We start from the raw sequence: 16,193 nt of genomic DNA, 5'->3' as shown, positions 1-16,193 counted from the left end.
AATAAAATCTTTATAAAAGTCCAGACTGGAAGCAAACTGGGTAAGTTCAAATTCTGGCTCCCCCACTGACTGCTTAATAGCTATGTGCCCTTGGGTAAGTTATTTTACCTCTCTGTACCTCAGTTTCCCAGTATGCAAAAGTAGAGATAATCATGGCATTTGCTTCATGGGAGTATTGTAAAGACTAAATGAGAGAGAGTGTGTGTTTAATAATATACCCTAGCATAGATTGTGTTTGATATTATTTCTTGTTGAAATGATTAAGCCTTTTATGGTGCAAATTTTATGCTGTATCATTTCCCACAAATATGAACTACATTCTCTTTGATAGGTTCTAACCATGGGATCACAGCAACATTTTTTCTAAATGTCTGCAAATTTTAACTTTGTGGAAATGATACATCCCACCATGCCTGGTGTTTACTTTGCTATGTCAACTCCAATATGATATGGTAACATTCTCCAAAGACTATTATAATTTTCACTTTCCCACTGAATTCTTCCTTTTGGTCAGAACTGCATACAGAATATTCAGTCTCCACGTTTTTTCCCTCTTGGGAAGAAAAGTCATTCAAAAGACAACTCGAGAACTTATTCTACTTTAGCTGAATTAACTTTTGGAAACGACTTAAAACCTCCCATCACTGCTGCCACCAGGTCAGTTTCATCATCATATCAAGAAAGCACCACTCAGAGCCTATAGTTCACTGAGCGGTCTGTAGTATACTTTCATGACAGTATCAATTACTTCTACAGAACCCAAAATAAACATACAGCATTGTCTACAGAGTTTTAATTTCCTTCAGTATTACAAATGTTCCATTTTGTACTCTGCCATTATTTTAGGTGAAAGCATCGTATATGTAACAAAGATGTTGATAAGTAATTAGCAAAATCAGTAGTACAGTTAATTCTCAATAAAATTTGTACAGGATTTTGTATTTTATTTTTTTTCAAGCTCTCATAGTTTAATTTTAGTTTTTGGCATCATCCTCTTTCTCCATGAAACCACTCACAAGAACTATTATTAAGTTGAGTTACTTTAGGGGCATTCAGATGCTTACTGCCCAGCGTGGGCATTACCTCCGAGTCCTTCTTGGCTATTTATCTTGTAATTATTATAACATGTTTATAATTCCATATGCTAACCCATAAGCAGGATTCCTGGTTCGCTCCATCTCCCAACGTGGGACAAATGCCGGGTGGGAAACAAATGACATTTGAATGAGTCCATTTTGCTACTTCTAGACTAATACCTAAGGTTAGATTTGTGGATTAGAGATCAAATACCGTTAATATAATTGTCTCTATACTGAAAAGAATGTCTATGAATCAGTCAACTGAGTATATTTCCCAAGGAGAATTTTTTTTACAATAATGTTCTAGTTCAACTACAAAATTTGGATAGTTTCCTTTATTTGCTCATATTTATGTCTGAGCTGCACTACACATCTGTGATGTGCAGGTACCGTTTCATTTTAATGAGTGTCATTTCAGCATATGGCGCTATTGGCAGAGCTAATTCCTTATCCCAGCACAGGGCCTGGCACAGGCACAGTCCACCGGTTGCACAGACAAGGAATCTGGGAAGGCTTTTGATGTCTGTATCCTGCACTGCCTATATCGAATTAGGAATGAATGTCTGCTGATCATTCTTCCCTAATATCTCTGAAACCATCCCCACTGCCTCCACCTTGGTGCGGTCCTCCACCAATTCATCACCCGTGTTAGCGTAGCAGGTTTCTAACTAAACTCTTTGCCTCAAGAATTACTCCTCTCCGATGTATCCTTCTAGAGTCCTGCTGAAGGAATCACTCCAAAACACCATCTGATCATGTTTCTCTTATGTCTAAAAATCTTTCGAGGGCTTGACCTTACCTTTCAAATAACATCTCAACTGGTCCTTGCCCCCATCTCCAACTTCACTGCTTGCTGCTCCCTACCGTGAACCTTATGTTCCAGCCCCACTGGACATATGAATTACCCTGAACTCACCCTCTTTTCTTTCACTTCATAGCTTTTTCTTCTTCCCTTCCCTTTTTGGTTTCTCTTCCATAAAATGCCCTTCTATCCTCTCTTTGCCTGGTGAATTACTCTTTATCTTTAAGATCCAGATCAGCCGCCTCCTTCTCCAGAAAGTCTTCTCTGATACTTATATTCTCCTTAAAACATGCTTCCTGCATTCCTGTTGTATGTTGTGCTTACTCCATAGTTGCCCAATCACAATATGGTGTAATTACTTTCATGCCTGTCTTTTCCATGTCCTAGAAATCCCCTGCAGGCAGAAGGTGGGTCTTGCTTACTCATGGCCCTGAGGCCAAGCACATAGCTGGTACTGTGTTATTTGTTAAGCCGAGCTGATCCACAAATATTTACTGAAGGAGTATCTTCTCTGATGGCCTCATGAGACAGTGCTGCACTCATCTAGCTTAATTTCTATTGGATAAATTCAACAGAACACGTGATTTATGAATTCCTCTCTATGCCTATAACCAGTGTGGCTCTCCAGCCGATTGACCATGTGTCTTTTTGTCTCCTCAGTAGGGGATGTCTACTGGAGAAGATGAACGGAGAGGAAAGCAGCTGGCCAAGCTGGGAAGTAGAACAGGACAGTCAGAGGACAAAGGCAAAAACAGAGGAAAGCCGAATTGACTTTTCTAGTACCACTTTCAGCACTTCCTCATTCTCTGCAACTCACAGAAAATTACCCCAAAAACCCCTTCAGACAGTAAAAATCTCTGTTTCTGCATTTGGAGTGTTCATCTGAGTTGCTTTATTTAAACATAAAGACATGAAAATAATGCTCCCTCCACACGTCCTACCACAGTATGCTTTCCAACATGCTTTGAACTTAATGAAGCAATTCTGGTATTTCAAAGTTTGTTAAAATGTCGCATCTGTTTTTATTAGATAAGGAAGCAACTTGAATGATAAGGAAGAGAAGTAAAGGACTTTCTAATCCAGGAAAGAGGAAGCATGCCCAAGAATCGCCCAAACAGATTTTCAGAAAGAAAGAAACAAAGCCACTCACATGAACAGCTGGTAAAAACTGCCAAATGAGAAAGTAGAAATCATCGTTAGACTGGACAGACGAATCATTGACAGTGAGGGGTGCTGCAAGAATGTATGAGAAGGAAAAAGCTGAGTAACATTTCTTTTCAGTTTAACGAAAAGTCATGTGGCTCCCAGATCACTGTCCCAGTTCTGCCACTGGCTAAGCCGACATCATACTTCAATGCTTCAGTTTTTCCATCTGTGAAATGGGAATAAAGATGCTAGCTTTATTATTATTTTTTATTTCGTAATTATTTATTTATTTAGATAAGTGTGGACCATGGCTGTGGGGATTAACCAAAGGATGACTACAGTCGGAGTATACAGATACATAGTGCGAGAGCGTTTCTGCCAGGGATGCGACAGGAAAGAGGGAAGGGAAGTAAATACAAAATGGATGGTATGACGTCTTGGGTAAGCCTGGAGCGCTTGTTTCAGTGAAGAGAGGAGAGATGCCCAATGAAGCTTGGAAAGGGATGTCAACCCATCTGAGATGAGCTGTGATTAGCGGGCCTGACTACGTCCCCCCATCAGCTCAGTAAACACTAATGATGAAGAGAGTGCAGACTGCCACCGGTGATAGAGAGCCAGCTAAACACTCTATTAGTTTTTCATTTTGTGAATTAATGTCCTTCATGGAGTGTGGACAGTAACCAGTAATGAAATGGCTCCTTAGAACTGCCTGGGGTACTCCTCTCTGCCTCTGCAAGAAGGCATAAATTTCACGTGGAAATCAGCACTTTTAAGGAGGCAATAACTCCTTTAAAAGAAGTTTGTTTTCAATTAGTTTCTACACACATCCTGCTTTAAGAAAATTTGCCTCCTTTCAACCAACCTTCCATCCTCCCCTATAAAGATTAAAGAAAAAAGAGGCCAATCGGTCTTCCGTAAGCTTTTAGAGATAAATAGATCACTCCGATTTACCTAAGAGCGCACATATAAGCTGGGAATATTTAAGAAAACCCACAACTCTGAAGCCCTATTAGTCTTCCATAACAATAAAGTGAAATCAATCTCTTCTTAGTCAAGTCTTGCACATTAAGCCCGATGATTAGGTTTCCTCCATTCACCAAGGCCCTGTGAACCTTATCTACCCTGCAGAACTAGAAAGTCAGGCCCGGGCCTCTGAGACACATAATCGTGTTTCATCTTCCTGGGTTTAAAACCGCTATAGCTCACGAAGGACTATGTGGTGAGGGCGGAGGTTCTCTTTCCAGCCTTTAACCAGCCTCTCTGTGAGTTTTTCAACTAGAAGACATTTCTTGAAAGCGAAGGGTCTGGGGAAGGTCCCTGGAACCTTGTCGTGGTGGGTGTGTGCGCTCTGTGGTCGACAATCCTGACCCAGTGAAGCGTATACTCGTACAACAAAACTGAGTAAAAGCCTGAGAGGAAAATATAGTTGTTTCTTCCACTTAGTTGGTTTTCTTTTTAATATAAAAAGTTAATTTCAGGGAGATTGCATACTGACATAAACAACTAGATGAGGAGCCAGGAGGTCCAAGTTCCATGACTGGTTCTTTTGCTGATTGTCTAAAAAGGGCTTTGGATTTATTTTCTTCTCTGAGATTTATATACTTCTTATTTTCCTAAGAACTTGAAGTTCCTTCTCATATATTACTTTATATATTAGTCTTACAGATTTTCATTAAAAAGATATATTACATACATAATAAAAACCTCCTAAAATATATACCACTATTTCTAAACTAACATTCTTAACATTCATCCCTTCAAGTCGAACCTACGGCTTTGTTCTTTTCTCCACAATCTTCAATATTTCCTCGATAACTGAGTTAAAGCAGAAACCCCTGCACTGATCTGACCTGGCGTCTATATTCATGTTCGATGTAGATAATGGTCCCACTAGGCTATAAGGCCCCAAGTGACCTGGGCCTTGTATCTTCTATTCACCACTGAATCAGCTTGCCTATCCCAGTCCTGGGCACAGAGCAGGTTCAATGAGTGAAGTGACAGAATGAATGAAAGACACATAACCTTGTTTGCTTGGTGTCAATTTCATCCTCCTCTTTCCCTTCATGGGAGCTCTCATCTCTTCCTTTTTTGTTGTTTAGTATTATGGATTCCTCTCTAATAATTTAAGTATAAAACCAGTCCTTTCCTCAAATCCTTGACAGCAGTCATCCCACAGTTTGGAGCCCACGATATTTATTATTTGTCCCCCTCCTTTTTTTTTGCACCCCTTACTTGTCAGACAACCCTCCTGAGCTCTGGCATTTGTTTTGCCCCTGGACTGTCTCTAGTCTGAAAAGAAGTTCCTAAAAGCTCACAATTCCTGTGTTCTCCTATGGAGTGTATTTTGTAGTTTATCGTATCACAACAGTACTTAAGTGAAGTTGATGATTTTTCTTGTTGCAATTTCAATTAGCATTTATAAAAACCTAGAGTATACTCTAAAATGTCCTCTAAAACTAAAAGGCATTGGTTTAAAAAAAAAAAATCTGAGCTTTTCAAAGGGCTGAGCCCTTTAAATATGGCAGTCAGTCCCCTACAAAAAAATGGGAGCCCCATGCCAGCCTTTCTGTGATAGCTGATAGAGAGTGAGTACAACCTCAGGGAGTGACCAGCTGGGGCCACAGGGTGCTGCTTGCCTCCCCCTGGGAGCTGGTTCCTTGTTTTTCTAATGCCTGCCACCCTAGCATCTCAGAGCCATCCCTACACGGACAGCATGTGAAAACATATTGAAATCCTCCTCAGATCACAATACATCTGTTCTAAGAGGCTGGATGAGAGATGCCAGGGGAACATTAACTCAGAATTTCCTAACTCAAGTGCAATTAAAATCTCAGCCACAGTGAAGAATTAATGTAGCCCTTTGCATTTTAAATACATATTTTAATTAAATGACACCCATCTGCAGACTATGAGACTGCATTTTTACTGAGGATTTCAAATGATATAATCTGTTCCTATGAAGCATAAATGGCTTGGTTCATGTTTCCAGAAACCTCAGAAGAATTATATAGATCTGGCATCAGCACATGTGGTGACACTCAATTTTGCTTAAATTTAAATCTGTTTAACTTGCATGGTAAGTGTTGTTTGTGTGGTAAGATTTAGATTGTGTATAAAAGTGACAGAAAATAAGAGCACAGCCCTTTAAATGTCTTGGATCATTTCTGCAGCGAATCTGTCCCAGGGAACGCCAGGGTCAAGGGCAGTGCATCCCTGCCCTGGCTAGAGCTCTGTGGCCAAGGTGATAAGCTTTTAACTCATTTCGCCTAATGAAAAGCTTCCTCTAAGGTGAAAGATATGCTAATGGGCCTAACGACTGAAAAACAGACAGGGCAGCTACCTGAGCACGGCACAATTCCATGCCCCGGGAATGACTTCGGCACAATTCCATGCCCCGGGAATGACTTCGGGCTGGTGTCAACTTTCAGGAGACCGAACTACCCTCACAGGGAGTAGACAGCAAATGCTTCCCTTTCTCTTCAGTGCGGTTATTCAGTATCTCTGCTCTGTGTGGCTGTTTCACCTGTATTTCGACATTAACCATGGTCTACAAGATAAGCCCCTGAGAGGGCAGGATGGGACCCGGATTCTGGACCTGGCTGCGGCACCCCCTGATGTGGAGAGTCAGACGTCTGGCTCTCAGTTTTCCTGTCCTCCCACCTGGCTGGTGTGCAATCAATGCCAGCTGTTACTGCAGGTGAGAGTCAGGTCTGGGACTCACACCGTCCCAAGTTCTGGTCCTGGCTTTGCCACTTACTACCTGCATGATTTTATGGAAGTTGCTCCATCTTTTGAACCTTACTTTTGTCAACTAAAAATTGAGATAAGATGATGCTTATTGCATTAGTTTCCTATCGCTGCTCTGACCGATTACTACAGATGCAGTAGTTTAGAACAACACACATTTATTGTCTTACAGTTCTGGAGATTCGAAGTCTGATACGGGTCTCACTGGGCTAAAATAAAACTGAGGTGTCAGAGGCTGTGGGTGACTTCATTTCTTGGTCAGTGCTAGCTCCTAGAGGCTGTCCACATTCTGTGGTTTGTGGCCCCATCCTCCATCTTTAAAGCCAACAACGGAAGGGTGAGTCCTCAAAGGGCATCACTCTGACCTCTCATCTGTCTCCCCTTCACTTTTAAGAACGCTTGTAGTGACACTCGGCCCACCTGGATTATGCAGGATAATTTTCCTATCGCAAACTGAGCTGAGTAGCAATTTTAATCCCCGTTTGCTGAACATATTCTGGGGGCTAAGACATCAACACCTTTTGGGGGCTACATTCTGCCTACGTACTTACCTTCAAAGCATTATAATAATTAGAGATAATGTTCTAAAACTCCCAGTTTAGTGTCATGTGCATAGTAAGTTCTCAGTAAATGGCAGTGTTCGTCATTGGAGCTGCCTAGTTTGACTAAGGTCCTGCCAATCTTGGAAGCTCTGTTATCTTATAAGACAGTGAAATGTTTCGCTAATAGCTTTATGTTTTGATCATAAAGAAGTAGGTTCCAAGTTCTGATCATATATTTGTAAACATTTGTTAATGGCCAGAATATTGTAATAGCATAATATCTGACTTTCTAGTTAATCTGTTGGTAGAAATTTAAGGCAAGTTAAATCTTCTGCTGTGATTATTATCCTCCTAGGGGGATTTGCCTCAAAAACTCTGTCAGATAGCTTGTGGAAATATCTTAAGAGTGAACTGCTTATATTATTACTTAGGGGGGTATACTCTTGTAGCTCTAAATATTAAACACGCTTGAATTATTTTACCAGTTTTCCTCATGTGTATTTATTTATGCATGCACATATAATATAAAGGCTTAATATTTCATTATATCTAAAGCTTAGTAAATTGTCAAGGTTCTACAATTTCTTATGGAAGTAGCTGAGAAGCAGAACCCAGTTCTGTCTACTCTGTGTTAGACATCCCGTTGGTTGTAGTAATCTGATAGTCATTAAGAAACCAGAAAACATCTTGACTAAGATAGTGTGTCCATAAGCAAGGCCAAATATAGGGAGGCCACCTGAGATCTTATTAAATATTAGATAGGAGAGTGCTTATTAAATATTAGATAGGAGAGCTCTTATTATCTCATCCAAACATGAGCAAATAAATTATGCTGGTATGATTTGGGGTTGGTGGGCAGTACTGGGAATGAGGACAGACTACAGTTAACTCTTGTCATCAGTTTCACAGGAGAAACTGAAGGTCCAGATTCCAACAGACATTTGGAAAGTCTGTTTTTGTCTAGTTCCTGGATGTCAGGAAGACTGGAACTTTAGGGACAACGGGCTCTTCCTTGACAGGGTCTACCGAACGTTTTCATGCAGGACTGTAAATTATTCATTACAACTGATCATGAATTTAGAAGTGAAGACCCAGGGAGGACTTCTACTGTAATTGCTTTTTAGTTCACTTTTTAATTGTAATCAAAGCTAGAGATGCCAATAAAGTCATTTTTATAAGCTTTTCCAGGAGGTAAACACTTTTAACTCTTCCAGTTAATTTCCACGGTTCTCAGCCTTCCATAGTTAAGGAATTTGTCCGCTTTGCTGCTCCTTGATTTTCCACTTCTCGGTGTTTGTTGCCCTCCCACCAGCAAGATGAGGACTTAGCTCCCTCCACGTATGTGACTCTTCCCACTGCTTTCTTCCTACCCTTGCGTCTTAACTTTGGTGAGACCTATATGTCATGTTGATGTTTTTCTAAGTGCCCCTGACATCTGAGGCTGTGTGGTATTTAGTTTCCCCCCACTGGACCACACATTTGTTTCCTCTGGTGCTAATAATAGCTTTGTTACTTAGTCGTTTGCTTAGTTTCTTATGTATGCAGGGATCATTCAGCCCCAAACACTTCCCTGATCAAACAATTTCTTCTCTCCATAAATCCAAACACACCGGGTATTCTGTCAGGATCATCCTCCTGAACAGGTCTTCTGAGACCTTCTGAACGTCGCATCTCTGGGCCACTTACTCCCTATGCCTGTCGCATAGCCGCCCTCCTTGGCATCTCCTGTCATTACCACGCTCAAGTTCTTTCTCTGTGTTAACAATCTCCGTTTCTTCTCATCAGGTCTTCCTATTTTTATGTAAACTCTTTAAGTTTTTGTTCTTCCCTCACACCGAACTGACAATTTGGTTAGGTACAGGATTTGAGGTTGGAAATAATTTTTCTTAGAACCGAAATGGTATTTTTCTACTGTCTTCCAGCTACCAGTGTTACTTCTGACGAGTCATTGCTTTTCTGCTTCTTGATTTTTTCTAGAAACCACTCCCCTAGCCCCCCCCCCCCTTTTTTTCCTGGACGGTGTAGGGTTTTCTCTTTATTCTGAGGGTTCTGCAGTTTTGTGATGACTGCTTTGGTAGGAGGAACCTCATCCATTAAGAGACTCTGGTCTCACTCAATTTGAAAATCAATGTTTTTTGCTTTGGGAGGTTTTCTTCATTTTTCTTTGATGTTTCTCTTTATTTCTCTCCTCTCTCTGTGGCCCTATTATTCAGCTGTTGGACATACTGGACTGCTCCTTGGGTCCTTTTTATTTTTGCCTACTTTTTATTTGTCTTTATGTTGTCCTTTTTGGGGGGATATTTCTTCAATTCTACCTTCTAATTTCTGGTTAGGGACTGTAATTTTCACAAGTTCTTTTGTGTTCTCTGAATGTTCCTTTTATATAGGATACTACTTTGTTGTGGATGCAGTATCTTCTCTTCCTTCTTCTTCTGGGATACTAACTCTAAGGGGTGTTTTAATGTGCTTCCCCCCACCCCCGGATAATCCTTGTTTCCTCTGAGTTATGTTTTCTGTTTATTTTGGTCTCTGTGTTTCATATTATCTGGTTTCCTCAAATGTCTCCTGTCACTGGCTATCTGATCATATTTAAGTGGGACTAACTGAAGTTTTGTGTCTATGGAGATAGTACTTGTGGACTGCGGTCATCATGGTAGTTGATGTGGTTGGTCTGTTTCATCGGGGAACTACAGTCGTCAGTGTTTTTGGGTTTTGTTCTTGTTTTTCTTCTCTTGGGCCACTCAGATTCTTCAAAGACTTTCCAGTCTCTTGTCTGAAGTTATATACCTGGCTGCCAGCCACTCGGGGAAGGAGGCAGGTCTCAGCAGTCATTAATGTGAACTGTGAATTAGCTGCCCTAATTTCAAGATGGTAGCCCCACATTCAACTATGACTTATGTCTCGCAGTCCAAGGAATCTCTATTTTACCATTTTTAGAAAACAAACCGCCAGTGCTCTGTCATGATTTGATAGGCGCAGTGCCACAGCTATGTCAAAGAGGGGAGAGAATCTGAGAGTGAATGTCTTACAAACAGCTTCCAACAAGTCTTCCTGTCTTCAGCCCCATCTTCATTCTTTCTTTCAGAGGTAGTTAGCTATGCCAATTTTTTTTTTTTAAACGTAAGTTGTATAACTTCTTACTCACTACGGGTTCAGAAATTAGCTTTCTTGGATTTTCTCTTCTCCTGTTGTCTTTGTTCCTGTAGACAGGAATTTTATTTTCCCCTTTGCTTTGTATCAGTGTGGTTAATGGAGGAAGGACAGATAAATTTGTATGTTCATGCATTACTTTTTTTTTTCCAATTATTTAAGGTTCATACTAAGTGACAATTATTAACTTTATCATTGGTTGGACCTGGGGTGTATTTTACTCAGAATGGCGTTCTTCCTCTTCCCCCAATCTATAGATCCATCAAATTTGCTGAATGTCCCTCCTAAATTCTAATTCTATGCCAGTGTCTTCCTTGGCAAACTGCATGCCTGGGTGCATCAAAGCGATATTTTATGTAAGAAACAGGCAGACCTCAGGCATCACAATTGATCACTGTTATCCTTCCTACCTCAATGTCTTGAGAAGAAATCTGCTAGGAACAACATAAAAAATAGACGTGGCAGCTTGCCTCTTCACAGCCTCTGAGTCCCTGGACATGAAAGACTCATAGCTAAGTCTACGAGTTGAGTTCAACACTAATCTCCAGTTGCGGCGTCAAGTCTAGAAGGTGCTCTGGTTAGAGTAGAAGGTGGAGAGCTTAGAACTCTGCTTGCCAGAAACCATTGCTCTATGGCCAAAAAATTGGGGTGCCTAAATCGACAATTTATTAGTCTATGGAGTAAACTTAGAATTGTTTTCTGAGGAGGAGTTTGACTCGGTCTATAGCTTCTCTTTTAGCCCAACTCCAGACAGGCTTTTTTCATTGGCTTTCACAAATGTTTACTGGGTCTATGCCACAATATTACCCTAGTGAGAGAGGCTATTCGTGTCTATACTATAGCACTAAATACAGTCCTATCACATTATCTTAGACATACACTCAGGGTAAGTAAATGTTAGAAATAAAAACTAGAAAGTTATTGGTATTGTAGGGGTAGTAGGTGGGGAAGAAAGTTCTCTCTCAGACTGCTGCATAGGGGATTGTGTTCTTGGAGTCATCCAGATAGAAATATATACTTCTCCACCAGAATAATAATATTAATGGAGGTTAAGGTCAATTTTTTGGTCCATTTATGCTAATTGAAACAATCCACATTTTTTCAGCCCCTTCTATGTACTGGTACTATATTAGTTAGTATAAACAGGAAAGGAGCCAAGTCCATACTTCCAAAATGCTTACAATCTGTTTGATAAGGCTGATATAGAAACAGATAAATGGCAGGATACAGTGTGTAAAGTGCTAGAGATAGCTCTTGGGTATGAGAGAGCTCAGATGAAGGTTACTTAACTCAGTCTGAAAGGACCCACAAAAATTTGCTGTAAGTGGTGATGCTTAAGCTGAATTTTAAAAGAGGAATGGGTGAAGGAGAATGGGAAGAGGTAGGAGAATGGGCATTAAGTGTGGGGGAGACAGCTTGAATAAAGATAAGGGGCTGAGAAATGGCATGACATTGCAGGAAGACTAAGGGCAGTTTGGTGTGGACACAGACTGTGATACAGAGATACAGATTGTGATGAACATTCTAGGTCATGTTAAGGATCTTGGACCTTGCCCACAGGATGAAGAGAAGCCACTGTAGCAAGTTGTATGGTCAGATTTGCCTTTAGATAGATCACTCTGGTATAGCAGTTGTGTAATAGGAGGAGAAGAATGGAAGCAGGCTACTGAGAGGATTCGGGTGAGAAACAATGGAGGTGTAAATTAGGGCAATGGCAGTAGGGATGAAGAAGAAATGACAGATGTCGAAATATTTAGGAAGTAAAATCAGCAGATCTTCACAGCAACTATCAAAAACAGGCATTATTATTGTACCTAATTTAGAGATGAGATAATTGAAACTCATAGAAATTAAAAATCATGTCGCATATCCCATAACCAGAAATAACAATGTTTCTATGGGAGAAGTGCATTCAGACTTTTAAAAAAGAACTTCTGGGGGCACCTGGGTGGCACAGCGGTTAAGCGTCTGCCTTCGGCTCAGGGTGTGATCCCGGCGTTATGGGTTTGAGCCCCACATCAGGCTCCTTCGCTATGAGCCTGCTTCTTCCTCTCCCACTCCCCCTGCTTGTGTTCCCTCTCTCGCTGGCTGTCTCTGTCTCTGTCGAATAAATAAATAAAATCTTTAAAAAAAAAAAAAAAAGAACTTCTGGATCGCAACACATCAGTTGGTGAGTGAATATTTGTGCCAAAACAGGTACTGAAGGAAAGATTAAGGAAAGACCAGTCAAAGTAAAAGGTCAGAAGGAACATTTTCAGTAAGTAAAATCCACATTTAGCAAGGGATAAAATAGGTATGTAATTAAATATATTGCTTTAAATAAGGGCATTAGAGGCTAAAAATACTATGAAAATCCAAAGGTAATTGTACTGTTTCATCTTAGGAGAAATTCTTAATGGAGATAAATAGATGACTTGAAGGGAACCTTCCTATGCTCTGTGAGATAATTGTGTTACTGTCAGTGCTTGAAATGAAAGGAAGAAGAAAGGCAATGGGAGTACCTGCAGATGTAAGACAAAGGGCCAGCTCATCTGCAGACACAGATTTACCAGGTGGTTCAGCAAATAGAAAGGTAGCAGATTTCCGGCTCTTACTCAAGTGCTTTGCTAATTTAATTTAATGTGATGAAATATTTACTGAGTACCCGCTATGCTCAAGGAGCTATGCCTGAACCAGTTCTATTATTGATACCGATAATTATACCAGCCTTGTCAATACCTGTATCAGCATGAGGAACTCACCGGGCCCTGTGTAGCACACCCAGGTTGGCTGTGGTTTCTACACAGTGCTTTGGTTCACAATCCGAGCCGATGTGGAGTGTTGATGAGGGAAAGCAGTCTTAGTGCGAGCTCATTTGGCAGTGGTGGCCGGGTTGTTAACTAATTCACATAACTAATTCAGTGTGGAAAGTAGGAAATTAAGTGAATTGCAACATGGGTAATTGACCCCTAATGAATTCAAGCTAAATAGCTATTTTCACTATTCTTGTTTCTCAGTATATTACTGGGATGCATTTTTCAACCATTTAGATGTTTCAAATGGCTCTGCTAAAACTAAAAGAAGCTCTGTGATAATGAAGCCTTCTTGTAGTTTCATGGTGTATGTGAAACCTTAAGTGATCCTCGGTAAAAGACTGGTACACAAAGAAAGTCAGGGAATAATCAATTAACCAAATAGTCGCTGCAGAAAATATCATATTAGCACTTAAAAATCTTAATCTCCTAATGGAAAGACCAGAGTGGCTTGAACTCTTTGCACTCTTTTATTTAAAAAAAAATTTTTTTTTATTATGTTCAGTTAGCCAGCATATAGTACATCGGAAGTTTTCGAGACTAAAGTTATACTTTGCCATCAGGATTTTATTGAAGACTGAAGACTATAGTGAATAAAAATCGAGTACTTTAAAGTTATGGTAGATATTTTAAATTAATGCATATATGCATTTATTTATTTTTAAAATTTCTCTCTATATAGCATTTATGAAGTGTAGGTATCCTGTACACCATCCTAAGGATATTCAGGACTACTCAGACATTTAACAGTCTATAGTTATTCTGCTTTTAAAAAATAAAAGTTTATAAGACATCTAACTAAAAAAAAATTCATATGCACAATCAACTCAATGAGACATGTTATAATTCCCAATGAGAAAGAGAATGCAGTTGAACACAGACAGGAGCCCTTGATGCCAAAAGGACTCTGGGCTTGGATGGCCTGTCATTTTTGTTACAGTTTTTACTAAAACCACCATACAGCAGCTTCTTCATTCCTATGTCTCCTGACACACTCAAGTGCACGTTTACAGAGAAAGTCACTTAATGAGAGCTGAGGTTTAACCTGAAGTTTTGCTTGCTCTGAACCTGAATAAATACCCCCTTACCCTATGCCTGCCTGAGTTCTATGACCATATGGCTTTTGGGAAGCTGTGAAATGTAAGGGCTCAAAGCCTAATTTCAAAATGCAACGCACCAAAGACCCCGTGACAGTGAAATTAAACTCAGGCAGAATGGCCTGGTTAATAAGAGGTAGGACAGGAGAAGGGGGGAGACAACTGGACACAGACCTGGGCATTTCACACTGAGTACCACTCTGGGAAAATAATGGCAGCAAAATGAAAGAGTCAGAAATAAAATATCTTCAGGATGACCAAGAATGGGGGAAACAAGCTTTAAAGAGAAGCAGCAGCAGGGAAAAAACCCTACCACCGACGAGCGATCACTGCTTGCTAGGCACTGCGTCAGGTGTTATGCATACGTGAGCTGACTTGATCCCATGAGCAACTGGTCACATAAACAATCCCACGGATGATAGTGAAAGTGCCTTGTCCAAGGCCAAGCTCATGCTTGTCTGTCGAGTTACCCTGGTGCTGAGGAACAGTAGTAAGGCAGGCGTAAAACATCAGATGTAGGTCTTGCCTCAATATTCCATGGGTAGGGCAGGGTCAAGAGAAGAGAAAATCTGGGTAGCGTGTTGAAGAGAAGCAGTGCTCCCACTTGTTTGTAGGCGGAGTTTCCGGCCACTGGTGGTGCGTGTGGCAGCCATCTGTCCGTCAGTGACCCATGCTCTGCTTCCCGGAGCGAGGCAGATACGGCAGCATATGCAACAGTCTTCTGTGGGGGCGTTTCTCTAGCACACTTCCAAGATTTCTGTGAAAAGCCCCAAGGCTGCTGGCTTGAGAAATGTGGTAATTGGGCTGTGGTACCTTTAAACAAATAGCACGAAGGAGTTTTCCTCACGCTCCCTCTTTCAGAAGCAGGCATGACAGAAGCTCCGAACATCTCTCTCTGAGTAAAGTTTGAGCAAATATTTTTCTTCATAAAGCTGACCCTAAAGGATGGCCTTCATGATTCCTGTATGAAGAGAGACTCTGATGCTACTTCTTGTTTTGATGCTTACAATAGTAATCCATAAATCTTGAAATTAATATTTTGGTAAGGATTTCTCTTGTGCTTTCGCAGTATCCTGGTATCACTCTTTAAAAGACTGTACCGTAAAAAGTCAAAGCCTTGTCATCGCAGTCCTTGAGTGAAGTTCTATATTGCCCTAAAAACTGTGAAAGAGACTCTCTTGGAAGAAATGGACAGGTCCTCACTAGACCCACAGAGTTTCCAACGAAGGAAGAGGACATGTGACCACTTTATTCTGATCCTTTGTTCAGCCTGCCTCACCTAAATCTCCCAGAGATTCCTCACTAGAAAGAGAAGATGCTTAGTTTGAGTAGAAAACAGCCCTATTACATGACAGTGTCCAACACAGAATCTGGAGTAAAAGGTAAACAACTAAAACACTGTATTACAGATCAGTTCCAAAGCTTGGAGAAAGTAGATGCTTCTTTTAAAAATAGTTCACTAAGAACCACAGAGAACTGAATATTTTTCAGACTTAGAACATTAAGATTCTCAATAATGAGCTATATAGAGAAAGCGATATTGTTTGAATTTGCATTTCTCCCCGAGGTATTAGGCTAATGACTTTATCATTTTCCTTTCAGGAAGTTGCTCACATGAAGACGATCTTTATATAGAGAGACCCACTTACGTAGCTTATCACCACCTTTACTGAGGTTCCATAATATAATAATTCTGATAATACCTTGGCTTGTCTTCTAACAACATCAGGCTTCATAATACCTCATCTTTGCCATATGCTGTGTGTTTGAGAAGAATGAGGCTCCAAAGAGATACAGAATACACATATTATAAAATAAAAAGAATAAAAAGAGGAAAC

General features: G+C 40.5%; 1 protein-coding gene across 1 annotated transcript in view; it reads right to left on the bottom strand.

Annotated features, from left to right (window-relative positions):
- Positions 1–16,193, bottom strand: part of EXOC4 (exocyst complex component 4) — a 722,726-nt gene that overhangs the window by 78,439 nt on the left and 628,094 nt on the right. The gene's annotated exons all lie outside the window — the stretch shown is intronic.

Source organism: Ursus arctos, unplaced genomic scaffold, assembly GCF_023065955.2.
Source record: "Ursus arctos isolate Adak ecotype North America unplaced genomic scaffold, UrsArc2.0 scaffold_3, whole genome shotgun sequence".
NCBI classification, from domain to species: Eukaryota; Metazoa; Chordata; class Mammalia; order Carnivora; family Ursidae; genus Ursus; species Ursus arctos.
Note: the sequence above shows the minus strand (reverse complement) of the source record. Positions and strands in the feature narration are given on the sequence as shown.